We start from the raw sequence: 14,340 nt of genomic DNA, 5'->3' as shown, positions 1-14,340 counted from the left end.
TATTTTTTTAGATACAGCAGCACAATATCACATATGATAGGCTTAGATACAGCAGCACAGTATCACATATGATAGGCTTAGATACAGCAGCACAGTATCACATATGATAGGCTTAGATACAGCAGCGCAGTATCACAGGATAGGATTAGATACAGCAGTGCAGTATCACAGGATAGGATTGGATACTTGGGCTTAGCAGTGCACTATTCCTGGAGATAATGACTTCCTGATTATTTATAATGGAGCACAGTTTATATTGTGATGTAGACTATCCCTGCTGCGGTTTATGGCAGGTTGGGGGAGTGTGCACACAGACTGCAGAGCCGCCCGTCCTCTCCCTTCAGCCCTGGACGCGCCCATCTACAGCACTGCCCCCCCTCCTCCTCCTCCTCCACCAGTTTACAGGAAGTCACTGACACCAGTCCGGAGCTGATCACACTGCACAGGAGAAGCAGACGCACTGAGAAGACGGAGGTAATGTGAACGCTGCAGTACATGTATACAGCGGTACGGTGCACCTAGTGTATACACCTCACAGTACAGCGTATACTACTATATAGTAGATTCTGGAGTACAGTACACAGTATAGCATATACATCCAGAGGTGTGGTACACACTGTACATGTACAGTACATCACAGAAAAGCATCCACACAGAGATGGAGAATATTCAGTATATAGTACAGTAGAGGTATACATGGGTATGGAAATGTATACAGAATAGTATATACGCCGAGGTATATAGTACAGTAGACGTATACATAGGTGTGGTAAATGTATATAGAATAGTATATAGTACAGAGGTATATAGTACAGTAGACGTATACATAGGTGTGGTAAATGTATATAGAATAGTATATAGTACAGAGGTATATAGTACAGTAGAGGTATACATAGGTATGGTAAATGTATACAGAATAGTATATAGTACAGAGGTATATAGTACAGTAGACGTATACATAGGTATGGTAACTGTATACAGAATGGTATATACGCAGAGGTACATGGAATTCAGTATATAACCCCAGTAATCTGTTCCTCTCCCGGTGTTTACAACACATACAGTTGCAAGAAAAAGTATGTGAACCCTTTGGAATTATATGGATTTCTGCACAAATTGGTCATAAAATGTGATCTGATCTTCATATAAGTCACAACAATAGACAATCACAGTCTGCTTATGGCCTCTTTCACACTTGCGTTGTCCGGATCCGTCGTGTACTCCATTTGCCAGAGGTGCCCGCCGAATCCGTAACACCGCAAGTGAACTGAGAGCATTTGAAGACGGATCCGTCTTCAAAATGCGTTCAGTGTTACTATGGCACCCAGGACGCTATTAAAGTCCTGGTTGCCATAGTAGTAGTGGGGAGCGGGGGAGCGGTATACTTACAGTCCGTGCGGCTCCCGGGGCGCTCCAGAATGACGTCAGAGCGCCCCATGCGCATGGATGACGTGATCCATGCGATCACGTCACCCATGCGCGTGGGGCGCCCTGACGTCACTGAAGCGCCCCGGGAGCCGCACGGACGGTAAGTATACTGCTCCCCACTACACTTTACCATGGCAAACAGGACTTTAGCGTCCCGGCAGCCATGGTAACCATTCAGAAAAAGCTAAACGTCGGATCCGGTAATGCGCCGAAACGACGTTTAGCTTAAGTCCGGATTAATGCCTTTCAATGGGCATTAATTCCGGATCCGGCCTTGCGGCAAGTGTTCAGGATATTTGGCCGAAGCAAAAAGCGCAGCATGCTGCGGTATTTTCTCCGGCCAAAAAACGTTCCGGTCCGGAACTGAAGACATCCTGATGCATCCTGAGCGGATTTCTCTCCATTCAGAATGCATTAGGATAATCCTGATCAGGATTCTTCCGGCATAGAGCCCCGACGACGGAACTCTATGCCGGAACCCAACAACAAGTGTGAAAGAGCCCTAAACTAATAACACACAAAGAATTAAATGTTACCATGTTTTTATTGAACACACCATGTAAACATTCACAGTGCAGGTGGAAAAAGTATGTGAACCCTTGGATTTAATAACTGGTTGAACCTCCTTTGGCAGCAATAACTTCAACCAAACGTTTCCTGTAGTTGCAGATCAGACGTGCACAACGGTCAGGAGTAATTCTTGACCATTCCTCTTTACAGAACGATTTCAGTTCAGCAATATTCTTGGGATGTCTGGTGTGAATCGCTTTCTTGAGGTCATGCCACAGCATCTCAATCAGGTTGAGGTCAGGACTCTTACTGGGCCACTCCAGAAGGCGTATTTTCTTCTGTTTAAGCCATTCTGTTGTTGATTTACTTCTATGCATTGGGTCGTTGTCCTGTTGCAACACCCATCTTCTGTTGAGCTTCAGCTGGTGGACAGATGGCCTTAAGTTCTCCTGCAAAATGTCTTGATAAACTTGGGAATTCATTATTCCTTCGATGATAGCAATCCGCCCAGACCCTGACGCAGCAAAGCAGCCCCAAACCATGATGCCCCCACCAACATACTTCACAGTTGGGATGAGGTTTTGATGTTGGTGTGCTGTGCCTCTTTTTCTCCACACATAGTGTTGTGTGTTTCTTCCAAACAACTCAACTTTGGTTTCTTCTGTCCACAGAATATTTTGCCAGTACTGCTGTGGAACATCCAGGTGCTCTTGTGCAAACTGTAAACGTGCAGCAATGTTTTTTTGGACAGCAGTGGCTTCCTCTGTGGTATCCTCTCATGAAATCCATTCTTGTTTAGTGTTTTACGTATCGTAGATTCGCTAACAGGGATGTTACCATATGCCAGAGACTTTTGTAAGTCTTTAGCTGACACTCTAGGATTCTTCTTCACCTCATTGAGCAGTCTGCGCTGTGCTCTTGCAGTCATCTTTACAGGACGGCCACTCCTAGGGAGAGTAGCAGCAGTGCTGAACTTTCTCCATTTATAGACAATTTGTGTTACCGTGGACTGATGAACAGCAAGGCTTTTGGAGATACTTTTATAACCCTTTCCAGCTTTATGCAACTCAATAATTCTTAATCGTAGGTTTTCTGAGAGCTCTTTTGTGTGAGGCATCATTCACATCAGGCAATGCTTCTTGTGAAAAGCAAACCCAGAACTAATGTGTGTTTTTTATAGGGCAGGGCAGCTGTAACCAACACCTCCAATCTCATCTCATTGATTGGACTCCAGTTGGCTGACACCTCACTCCAATTAGCTCTTGGAGATGTCATTAGTCTAGGGGTTCACATACTTTTTCCACCTGCACTGTGAATATTTACATGGTGTGTTCAATAAAAACATGGTAACATTTAATTATTTGTGTAATATTAGTTTAAGCAGACTGTGATTGTCTATTGTTGTGACTTAGATGAAGATCAGATCACATTTTATGACCAATTTGTGCAGAAATCCATATCATTCCAAAGGGTTCACATACTTTGTCTTGCAACTGTATGTGAACCCTTGCATTACCCAGTCTGAAGCAGTAGTAGTAGACTGGAGTTACTGGGATGGATCTGTCCTGTGCACAGCATATGGGAGGCGGGGGGGGGGGAGACATGACTACAAAGGTCCTGGCAGGGCAGACTCTGCACACATGTACTCTTCTGTGTGTACCAATGTGTGAGTGCACACTGACCAGTCACACTTCACAGATGTACCGTATGTGGAGGTGACAGTTGGGGCAGATAACAGAGATGGAGTCACAACTGCCCTGCCAGGACCTGTCAGGAACGGAGCTCAGTCTCCTCCCTCTAATGCCGCATTCAGACTGATAGACGCAGCACAAGATGGCCGTACAGCCTCCAGCCAAAAAAGTGCTTTTTTAGGCCTCATGCACACGACCGTTGTGTGCATCTGTGGCCGTTGTGCCGTTTTCCTCTTTTTTTCGCGGACCCATTGACTTTCAATGGGTCCGTGGAAAAATCGGAAAATGCACCGTTTTGCAGCTGCATCCGTGATCCGTGTTTCCTGTCCGTCAAAAAAATATGACCTGTCCTATTTTTTTGACGGACAACGGTTCACGGACCCATTCAAGTCAATAGGTCCGTGAAAAAACACGGATGCACACAAGATTGGCATCCGCGTCCGTGGCCGTAAGCTACTTTCACACAGACGGATCCGCAGATCCGTCTGCATAAAAGCTTTTTCAGAGCTGAGTTTTCACTTCGTGAAAACTCAGATCCGACAGTATATTCTAACACAGGCGCGTTCCCATAGTGATGGGGACGCTTCTAGTTAGAATATACTTTGAACTGTGTGCATGACTGCCCCCTGCTGCCTGGCAGCACCTGATCTCTTACAGCGGGGCTGTGATCCGCACAATTAACCCCTCAGGTGCTGCACCTGAGGGGTTAATTGTGCGTATCATAGCCCCCTGTAAGAGATCATGTGCTGCCAGGCAGGAGGGGGCACACCCCCCTCCCTCGCCAGTTTTAAATTCATTGGTGGCCAGTGGGCCCCCTCTCCCTCCCTTGTATTTAACACATTGGTGCCCAGTGCGGCCGGCCCCCCTCCCTCCCCTGTAGTTAACACATTGGTGGCCAGTGCGGCCGGCCCTTCCTCCCTCCCCTGTAGTACTGTAGATTAATTGGTGACTTTTTTTTCATGTCCGTGGATCCTCCAAAAATCAAGGAAGACCCATGGACGAAAAAACGGTCACGGATCACGGACCTACGGACCCCGTTTTTGTGGACCTTAAAAAAAACCGGTCGTGTGCATGAGGCCTAACAGTCCGAAAAATAAGGGAGAGCCCTATAGTGATATGTGAAGCCCTCTCATTACATACATGGTGCATGGAGGGTGTCTATAGATAGAGCCCAATAGTTATATGATATATATTATACTGTGGTGATATATGGAGCACTATTATTACACATAGTAGTACACAGCGTCCTCTATGTGGCCTGTATATAGATTGTGCCCGTTCTTATTACAGTTGTATATAATGTACTGTCTGTATAGATGAGGAGCCACACTGGATGAGCTACGACATTATTTGGGGGGCGGCCGCCCTTATAGGTTGTCGACTTAAGCGGCCGACCCTGCACCATCACCTCACAGTTATCAGCTGTGGATGGAGACTAGTTGGTTGTCATGACAACACAGGCCCAGATCAGGCCTGACCACATACAGACTGAAAATGGCTGCCATACTAACATGTAATGGAGTAACGGACATATAATCCATCGATCAAGGTCAAATATTCTCTGTCAGGAGCTTAATATTAATTATAGCACATTAATGACCATATATCTAACCTGTGTAACCAGGGGAGAGGCAGGGAGATATAGCTTGCTCAGTTATAAACTCTGTTTAACCATTTGTGGACTGTCCATTGACTGTATATGTCCAGGCGGTCCACACTTAAAGGGGTTGTGCCAAGTATGAAGGTGATCCCCCTGTCCACAGCATAGAGGATATCTAACTGATCAGTGCGGGTTCCAACCACTGGGCCGAGCATACGCCCTGCCGCTCCATTTTTTCTCTATGGGACTTCCGGAGATAGTCCCATAGAGAACGATAGAAGCAAATGGGCGACGGCTTGGCCTGCATCTCCGTCAACACTGAAATATGAGGGTTGGGGTCCCAGCAGTTGTTGGTCCCCCATGATCAGTTAGTTATCCCCTATCTTTGGGGATAACTTTCATAATTGGCTCAACCGCTTTAACTCGTGAAGGACGTTTATGAACGGGGAGCTGATTGTCAGTAACAGCCAGGCTGATCATATAAAGAGATCAGTGAGTGCTTCTTGCTTTGGCACTAGCGATTATGGGCCAGATTTATCATTAGCTCAAGTCAGAATAATGGAGTGAAAAAGTTGCAAAAAAATGCGCAAATGCTAAAACTGCGCACAAATTTGCGACTTTTTTCTGCTCTGCACTATGCTCGCCAGTTTGCTGAAAATGGGCGTGTTTTCTTATGTAAATGAATCTCTAGACAGATTTACTATTGGGACTATTTAAAAAGTCGCAAAAAAATGTGCAATTTCACTCCAGCGAGGACCATGCTTATCTTATGAGACTTTTTAATAGAACATGCGACTTTTTCGTAAGGACGTGTGACTTTTGTAAAGCTGCTTACTGACTGATAAACTGCTACCGTCAAACCACATTTATTACAGTCTTAAAGGGCCAATCATAAATCTGACTTGGCTAAAACTGACTTTAGCCATATGTGAAAGTGGAGTGAGCTGTCAGAGTAATGATAAATCTGGCCCATTGTGTTTGCTGGGGGCGAGTATCTGCACGAGCTGCTGGGTGTTAGCTGACCCAGATAAGCTTTGCAGTGAGGTTACAGGGGGCTGTATTCCCCCTGTATCTGGGGCTAATATGTCAGTCCCAGTTACAAGAGAGATCAGCAATAGAAAAGGTAATGTTATAATGCTCTCCAAAGTGTAAAATTAAAAAAAGTTAAGACAAAAAAACAAAACGCAAAGCATACCATACTGCAGATTCTTGCCCTGCCCCCAATGACCATAAACTACATGTCCCCCTACATCAAAATGACCATTAAGAAAAGGGGACATAACCTAAAGGGGTTATCCGAGACTAAAAAATGTCCCCCATGCACCCGGGCCCCTCACTCTGAATATACTTACCTGGCTCCCCGCTCCCTACGCCTCTCCTGGTCCCCGTACCGCTGCAGCTGCTTCTCCCCACGAGCGGATGAAAACATCCGGTTTCGGGGGGAAGCAGCCAATGGCAGGCGGTGATGGGGACAAGCCTCCCTAGCGTCACCCGCGATGCTAGGGAGGCTTGTGCCCGTCACCGCCTGCCATTGGCTACTACCCCCGACCCCAGATGTTTTCATCCGTGCATGGGGAGAAGCAGTTGCGGCGGTGCAGGGACCAGGAGTAGCGCGGAGGCCCGGGCGCACGGGGGACATTTTTTAGTCTCGGATAACCCCTTTAAAAAAAAAAGTATGTTTGCTATTAAAAATGGATCAAAAATTTGAAAAACACATTTATTTCCTTTTTATTTTTACATTTTTGAAGTTTTAAAAAATAAATACTGAAATAAAAATTACATACAGAGAGAGTGATCGTAACCTGCTACAGGAGAGGGGGTTGCACAAGAAGAGGGGGCTGCAAGAAAGTTGCTGGGGGGGGGGGCGCATTCAAAAATTTGCTGTGGGGCCCAGTCATATAGCTACGCCACTGATGCTGGGAGTTGTAGTTTCACAGCAGCTGGGGTGCCGAAGATTGCTGATCCCTGCATTAGGTTATACACAGAGGAAGAGTTAGGCCTCATGCACACGACCGTATTTTTTTGCGGTCCGCAAAACGGGGTTCCGTTTTCCCGTGATCCGTGACCGTTTTTTCGTCCGTGGGTCTTCCTTGATTTTTGGAGGATCCACGGACATGAAAAAAAAGTCGTTTTGGTGTCCGCCTGGCCGTGCGGAGCCAAACGGATCCGTCCTGAATTACAATGCAAGTCAATGGGGACGGATCCGTTTGACGTTGACACAATATGGTGCCATTTCAAACGGATCCGTCCCTATTGACTTTCAATGTAAAGTCAGGAGTTAATATACCATAGGATCGGAGTTTTCTCCAATCCGATGGTATATTTTAACTTGAAGCGTCCCCATCACCATGGGAACGCCTCTATGTTAGAATATACTGTCGGATATGAGTTAGATCGTGAAACCTCATTTCCGACAGTATATTCTAACACAGAGGCGTTCCCATGGTGATGGGGACGCTTCTAGTTAGAATATACTACAAACTGTGTATATGACTGCCCCCTGCTGCCTAGCAGCATCCGATCTCTTACAGGGGGCCGTGATCAGCACAATTAACCCCTCAAGTGCCGCACCTGAAGGGGTTAATTGTACTATCATATCCCCCTGTAAGAGATCAGGGCTGCCAGGCAGCAGGGGGCAGACCCCCCCCCCCCCATCCCCAGTTTGAATATCATTGGTGGCCAGTGCGGCCCCCCCCCCCCTTCCTCCCTCTATTGTAATAAATCGTTGGTGGCACAGTGTGCGCCCCCCCGCCCCCCCCCTTCCTCCCTCTATTGTAATAAATCGTTGGTGGCACAGTGTGCGCCCCCCCCCCCCTTCCTCCCTCTATTGTAAAAAATCGTTGGTGGCACAGTGTGCGCCCCCCATCGGCCCCCCCCTCCCTCTATAGCATTAACAACATTGGTGGCCAGTGTGCGGCCTCCCATCTCCCCCCGATCATTGGTGGCAGCGGGTTACTAGCAATAGTACAATAGTTAAAGATTCATACTTACCTGTGAGCTCGATGTTCGTGTCCGGCCGGGAGCTCCTCCTACTGGTAAGTGACAGTTCATTTAGCAATGCGCCGCACAGACCCTGTCACTTACCAGTAGGTGGAGCGCCCGGCCGGACACGAACATCGCAGCAGCAGCCAGCAGCAGGTAAGTATGAATCTTCTACTATTGTACTATTGCTAAGTAACCATGGCAACCAGGACTGTAGTAGCGTCCCGGTTGCCATGGTTACCGATCGGAGCCCCAGCGATTAAACTGGGACTCCGATCGGAACTCCGCTGCCACCAATGATGGGGGGGGGGGGGGAGATGGGAGGCCGCACACTGGCCACCAATGTTGCTAATGCTATAGAGGGAGGGGGGGCCGATGGGGGGCGCACACTGTGCCACCAACGAATTATTACAATAGAGGGAGGGAGGGGGGGGGGCGCACACTGTGCCACCAACGAATTATTACAATAGAGGGAGGGGGGGGGGAGGCCGCACTGGCCATCAATGATATTCAAACTGGGGAGGGGGGGGGGGGGTCTGCCCCCTGCTGCCTGGCAGCCCTGATCTTTTACAGGGGGATATGATAGTATAATTAACCCTTTCAGGTGCCGCACCTGAAGGGGTTAATTGTGCTGATCACGGCCCCCTGTAAGAGATCGGGTGCTGCCAGGCAGCAGGGGGCAGTCTTTTACACAGTTTGTAGTGTATTCTAACTAGAAGCGTCCCCATCACCATGGGAACGCTTCTGTGTTAGAATATACTGTCGGTTCTGAGTTTTCACGAAGTGAAAACTCAGCTTTGAAAAAGCTTTTATGCAGACGGATCTTCGGATCCGTCTGTATAAAAACTAACCTACGGCCACGGATCACGGACACGGATGCCAATCTTGTGTGCATCCGTGTTCTTTCACGGACCCATTGACTTGAATGGGTCCGTGAACCGTTGGCCGTGAAAAAAATAGGACAGGTCATATTTTTTTCACGGCCAGGAAACACGGCTCACGGATGCGGCTGCCAAACGGTGCATTTTCCGATTTTTCCACGGACCCATTGAAAGTCAATGGGTCCGCGAAAAAAAACGGAAAACGGCACAACGGCCACGGGTGCACACAACGGTCGTGTGCATGAGGCCTTATACATATATACGATAGTCGTGCAGCTGCATCATCTACAATAAATATCATAGTATGCGCCTGGAGGTGCACTGCATCCGTAAACTACCGCAGTCTGTACAGTATAAGTTTGGACTCAGATTTTGCATTATGAATCTCTTTATTTGCTCACGGGGGAGTATCTGTAATTTCTGACAATTCTCCCTGAGAAGCTGATGGGTGTAGTTGGGAGGAGTTTGCCTGAAGGAATACATAGTCAGTGACCTACTGAAGAAATACAGGTGTATTGAGTGTGATCAGGAAGTGTAGTGTCAGCCACCGCTCCCACATTACTCTCATTCTTCACATATTGAAAACCTTGTGTGTATTATCTGCATCAGGATCTACATCCTTCCAGCCATTTATGTGTGTACATGTGGGGACATCAGTGTATTTGGAAGTCTGGACCCACACAATACTGCATCTGACCGGATATGTCATCAGAATTTTTCAGTAGTGCAGCCCCAGGCCTTATGCCTGTAATATCAAGTGATCAGATCTCAATACAAAAGAAAGTGATTAAAAAACAGATTTTGGAATTTTAATGTTCATTAAAAGTATTTAAAAACCCTGTAAATAGCACTCCCACAAAAATATGTATTCTCTGACCTATTAGAAAAGCAGACATCCCAACCTGCAAAACCTCATTTCAGGGAGGTTTTCTTTTTTTTCTTCTTTCACGAAATTTTTATTACATTTTCCAAACATATGCAGTATCTGCACACTTTGCTCTATGGTGTGGAGGACTGGGCTCATTACCCTGCCCCAAATTATCATATTTATGTATATGATTAAAGGGATTCTGTCCCCACCTATAAGCCCTGTGAGCTAAACATATTCTCATGTCCAGGGTAGCATTCTGATTTCTAAGGTGGCCTTGTAAAAGCTATTTGTGGCTTTATTCTGCGGAAAGCAGGGGAGGTCTGTGGACGCATGGTGCCCGGCCGCACGCATCGCCGTTCGCGCCCAGCGCCGCCTTCTACTCCTCAGTGTCGCCTCTCCCTCCCTCCCTCTCCTCCCGCTTTGAGATCCCACGCGTGCGCACAGGCTCAGCCTGATGCGCCGCTGCGGACTGCTGGCATCGGCTTCTTCTTGCACTGTGCGCACGCGCCGAGAAGAGGACACTGCTACAGGTTGCCGGAAAGGTTTACTGCGAGTAAACCTTTCCGGGATATATTGTTTCACATGCGAGCGTCAGGGAGCCGCTATCTAATAGCGGGAGACTCCCTGAACATCCGGGAGACTTGAGATCCCTGGAAAAGTACGTGATGTAAACTGCAGTGAAGGTATAACCTCCCATCTGATCCTCAGCTGTGTCATGTGACCAGCACTCTGATCTCCAACTGACACCTAGGCTGAAAAAAAGTGTCACACATGTGGTATCGCCGTACTCAGAAGAAGTAGGGCAATGTGGTTTGGGGTGTATTTTTACATATACCCATGCTGGGTGAGAGAAATATCTCTGTAAATGACAACTTTTTAAAAAATGTATACAAAGTTGTCAATTTACAGAGATATTTCTCTCACCCAGCATGTGTATATGTAAAAATACACCCCAAAACACATTACCCTACTTCTTCTGAGTACAGCGATACCACATGAGTGACACTTTTTTGCAGCCTAGGTGCGTAAAGGGGCCGAAAGTCCAACGAGTACCTTTAGGCTTTACAGGGTTGCTCACAATTTAGCCCCGCCCAAAATGCCAGAACAGTAAACACACCCCACAAATGACCCCATTTCGGAAAGTAGACACCCCAAGGTATTCACTGAGGGGCATAGTGAGTCCGTGGGAGATTTTTTATTTTTTTTGCCAGAAGTTAGGAGAAATGGAAACTTTATTATCTGGCACTGGGATGGCTGTACGCATCCGCTGAATCTGCGGACTTAAATTCTCCACCCCCTGTGTGTGGGCTTGCAGCAGCCAGCCAATCCGGAGTATGGGCGGGTCTACCACCCCGTCCCCCGGAGGTCGGCCAACCACTGTATCAGATAACAGCCGGGGGAAAGAGCTGAACAGCGGTAACAGGTAAATGGGGAAACTAAAAGGGCGGCCATGTAAACATAATCTACAATTCTACATTTGTCATCGATTTAAGGGCAAGCGCAGAGAGGATAAATGAACCGTCACAGGGTACAGCTCCTGCATGACATTAATGATGATATTCCCATGTCAATTGTAGTCCTTTGTGTCACAATAAGGCCAATGACATAAGGCATATCAGATCAGTGGTGTACACAGAAGCAAAGGGCTGCATATCCCTGTACATACTAGGGGTCAGATTCATGCTGACACAGAGCATCTGCAGGACAAGCTTACCACCACTCTCTGAGCTCTAATCGAACGCAATTACGCCCCAAAACTGACAGACTGCAGGACAATGATCTGATAATTATCCTCCGTTCGGACCCGATATATGTGATCCTATATCCGACCATCCTAAGATAACTTTCCGACGTAGTTGGAATTTACGTGATCGATTAGTGCACAGCCTGTATCACAGCCCGACTCAAACAACATGACTTCATAGCACCATAACTAGAATCTATCCATGTGGATCATGCGTGGCATGTGCCTTTATCTTGAAGGGTTCCTCTTTTTTATGAGTTCTACGACTAAGAAGGTGTATTCCATCAGATCCTTCATCAACTGTAAGACCACGGGCATTATTTACCTGTTGACCTGCCAATGTGGCATACAATATGTAGGGAAGACCAAACGTGAGCTTAAGGCGAGGGATCGGTGAGCATCTGTCAGATATCAGAAAATGAAAAGATACCCCAATCGCACGACATGTTGGTGACCAGCACAATACGAAAGCAATCAGGTTCCAGGGCATAGAGAGTGTCCAAAGATCTCCACCAGGATGTGATATTGACATAATCCTTTTGCGCAAAGAGGCCGAGTGGATATTCAATCTGGACACCGTTGGCCCCAATGGACTCAACGGCGCCATTTCGCTTGCATGCTTCATCTAATAGTCACCTTCTTGGTGTGGTCTGACCTAATAACCTCTGGAGTGTCCTTGAGAGGCCCCATTCCATATGGTGTATATGTCCCTATATGAGCAGCAGGGACTTATTCCTGTGTATGCAGTCTGCTGCAGTGCCTCCTGCAGATGCTCTGTGTCAGGATGAACCTGACCCCTAGTATGTACAGGGATATGCAGCCCTTTGCTTCTGTGTACACCACTGATCTGATATGCCTTATGTCATTGGCCTTATTGTGACATAATGGACTACAATTGACATGGGAATATCATCATTAATGTCATGCAGGAGCTGTACCCTGTGACGGTTCATTTATCCTCTCTGCGCTTGCCCTCAAATCGATGACCAATGTAGAATTGTAGATTATGTTAATATGGCCGCCTTTTAGTTTCCCCTATTTACCTGTTACCGCTGTTCAGCTCTTTCCCCCGGCTGTTATCTGATACAGTGGCTGGCCGACCTCCGGGGGCCCATACTCCGGATTGGCTGGCTGCCACAAGGAGAGAAGAAGGGTGGACTGGTAAAGGGAATGGTTGATAAAGGGGATAAGAATCCCTGTATTACAAGTTTGGGGTCACCTACTAAAATGGCCATTAATACTACAGATGTAGCAAGTTTTTTGGCAAGTTCTTATTTTTGTCTGATTATACAATTGTATAGTTACTGTTTTTGCTGGAAAGTTTTTGCTTGTTTTGTAATGGCCGATGTCAAATGCAAGAATTGGTTAATACCAATTCTTGCCAGTTCCACAGACGGTTGTCCTTGCCCGACTACAGGTTTTCAGACCTGAACTCACAGCATGGTAGGGATTTATAATGTTGTGGGTTTGGATCAGTAAACCCACGGTCGGACCAGCACACACATCTGTAACATGGATGTATAGATGCTTCGGTGTGGGAATCCAGCTTTATGTGGATTATAATCACCTAGTTAGTAAAGTTATTATATGAATTTCCAATCGTTAAGACCACCATGTTGCAGGAAAATCAGTGACCTTGTCATTCTAAGGCTACATGCACACGAACGTTGTTTGTTTCCGTGTCCGTTCCATTTTTTTTTTTTTGCGGATAGGATGTGGACCCATTAATTTCAATGGGTCCGCAAAAAATGCAGAAAGCAGACCGTGTGCTGTCCGCATCAGTATGTCCGTTCTGTAGCCCCGCAAAAAAAATCGAACATGTCCTATTCTTGTCCATTTTTGTTGTTGTTACAATGGGTCCGCAAAAAAAAAAAACGGATGGCATACGGATGTCATCAGTTTTTTTGCGGACCGCAAAACACATACGGTCGTGTGCATGTAGCCTAAGTCACATGCAAAGAGAAGAAAAGTCAGTCATACACATTAGGCTACTTTCACACTAGCGTTCGGAGAGGATCCGTCTGATGTTCCATCAGACGGATCCGCTCCGATAATGCAGACGTTCGCATCCGTTCAGAACGGATCCGTCTGCATTAAAACTTAGAAAATTTTCTAAGTATGAAAGTAGTCTGAGCGGATCCGTTCAGACTTTACATTGTAAGTCAATGGGGAACGGATCCGCTTGAAGATTGAGCCATATGGTGTCATTATATTTAAAACATAACATTTAATGATGTACGTAGATAAAATAATGGGCCCTACTATGCTTGACAAAGATGAATAGTTGCCACTAGTAACACTTATCTCCTGAAAAAATGGGCGGAGATATGGAGGGACCAATAAGGGATAGTAATAAAGTAGGGAGATAGGATGAAGGGTAGCCAGGTACCAAGGCAGAGAGACACAGTGCTGGGTCACTTTCCCTAGATCACCCTGTCTCTCTATATCCTCCTCCTATCTAACACAATATCCCTATTGCAACCCTTCCTTAAGATGGACTGCCCAGCTTTGCCCGATAGCCAGAAATGGTCCTAAGGTGGTTACCCTAGCACCAGGGGAGGGGGCAAAAAAGATGGCAAAGATAAATGTGATGAATCAAGAGCAAGCGAATCCACAACTGGTGTGAAATCGCC

At 46.6% G+C, this 14,340-nt stretch overlaps 1 protein-coding gene across 13 annotated transcripts in view; it reads left to right on the top strand.

Annotated features, from left to right (window-relative positions):
- Nucleotides 1-366: 366 nt before the first annotated feature.
- Nucleotides 367-14,340, top strand: part of LOC120992310 (von Willebrand factor A domain-containing protein 5A-like) — a 163,091-nt gene continuing 149,117 nt past the window's right edge. For all 13 annotated transcript variants that reach the window (XM_040421224.1, XM_040421223.1, XM_040421218.1 and 10 more), the window contains exon 1: nt 367-474. The gene's annotated coding sequence lies outside the window, so the exon portion shown is untranslated. The remainder of the gene's footprint in view (nt 475-14,340) is intronic.

The sequence above is a fragment of the Bufo bufo genome, chromosome 2 (genome assembly GCF_905171765.1).
Source record: "Bufo bufo chromosome 2, aBufBuf1.1, whole genome shotgun sequence".
NCBI lineage: Eukaryota > Metazoa > Chordata > Amphibia > Anura > Bufonidae > Bufo > Bufo bufo.
The sequence above is the reverse complement of the archived record's forward strand: the minus strand, read 5'-3'. Positions and strand labels throughout refer to the sequence as shown.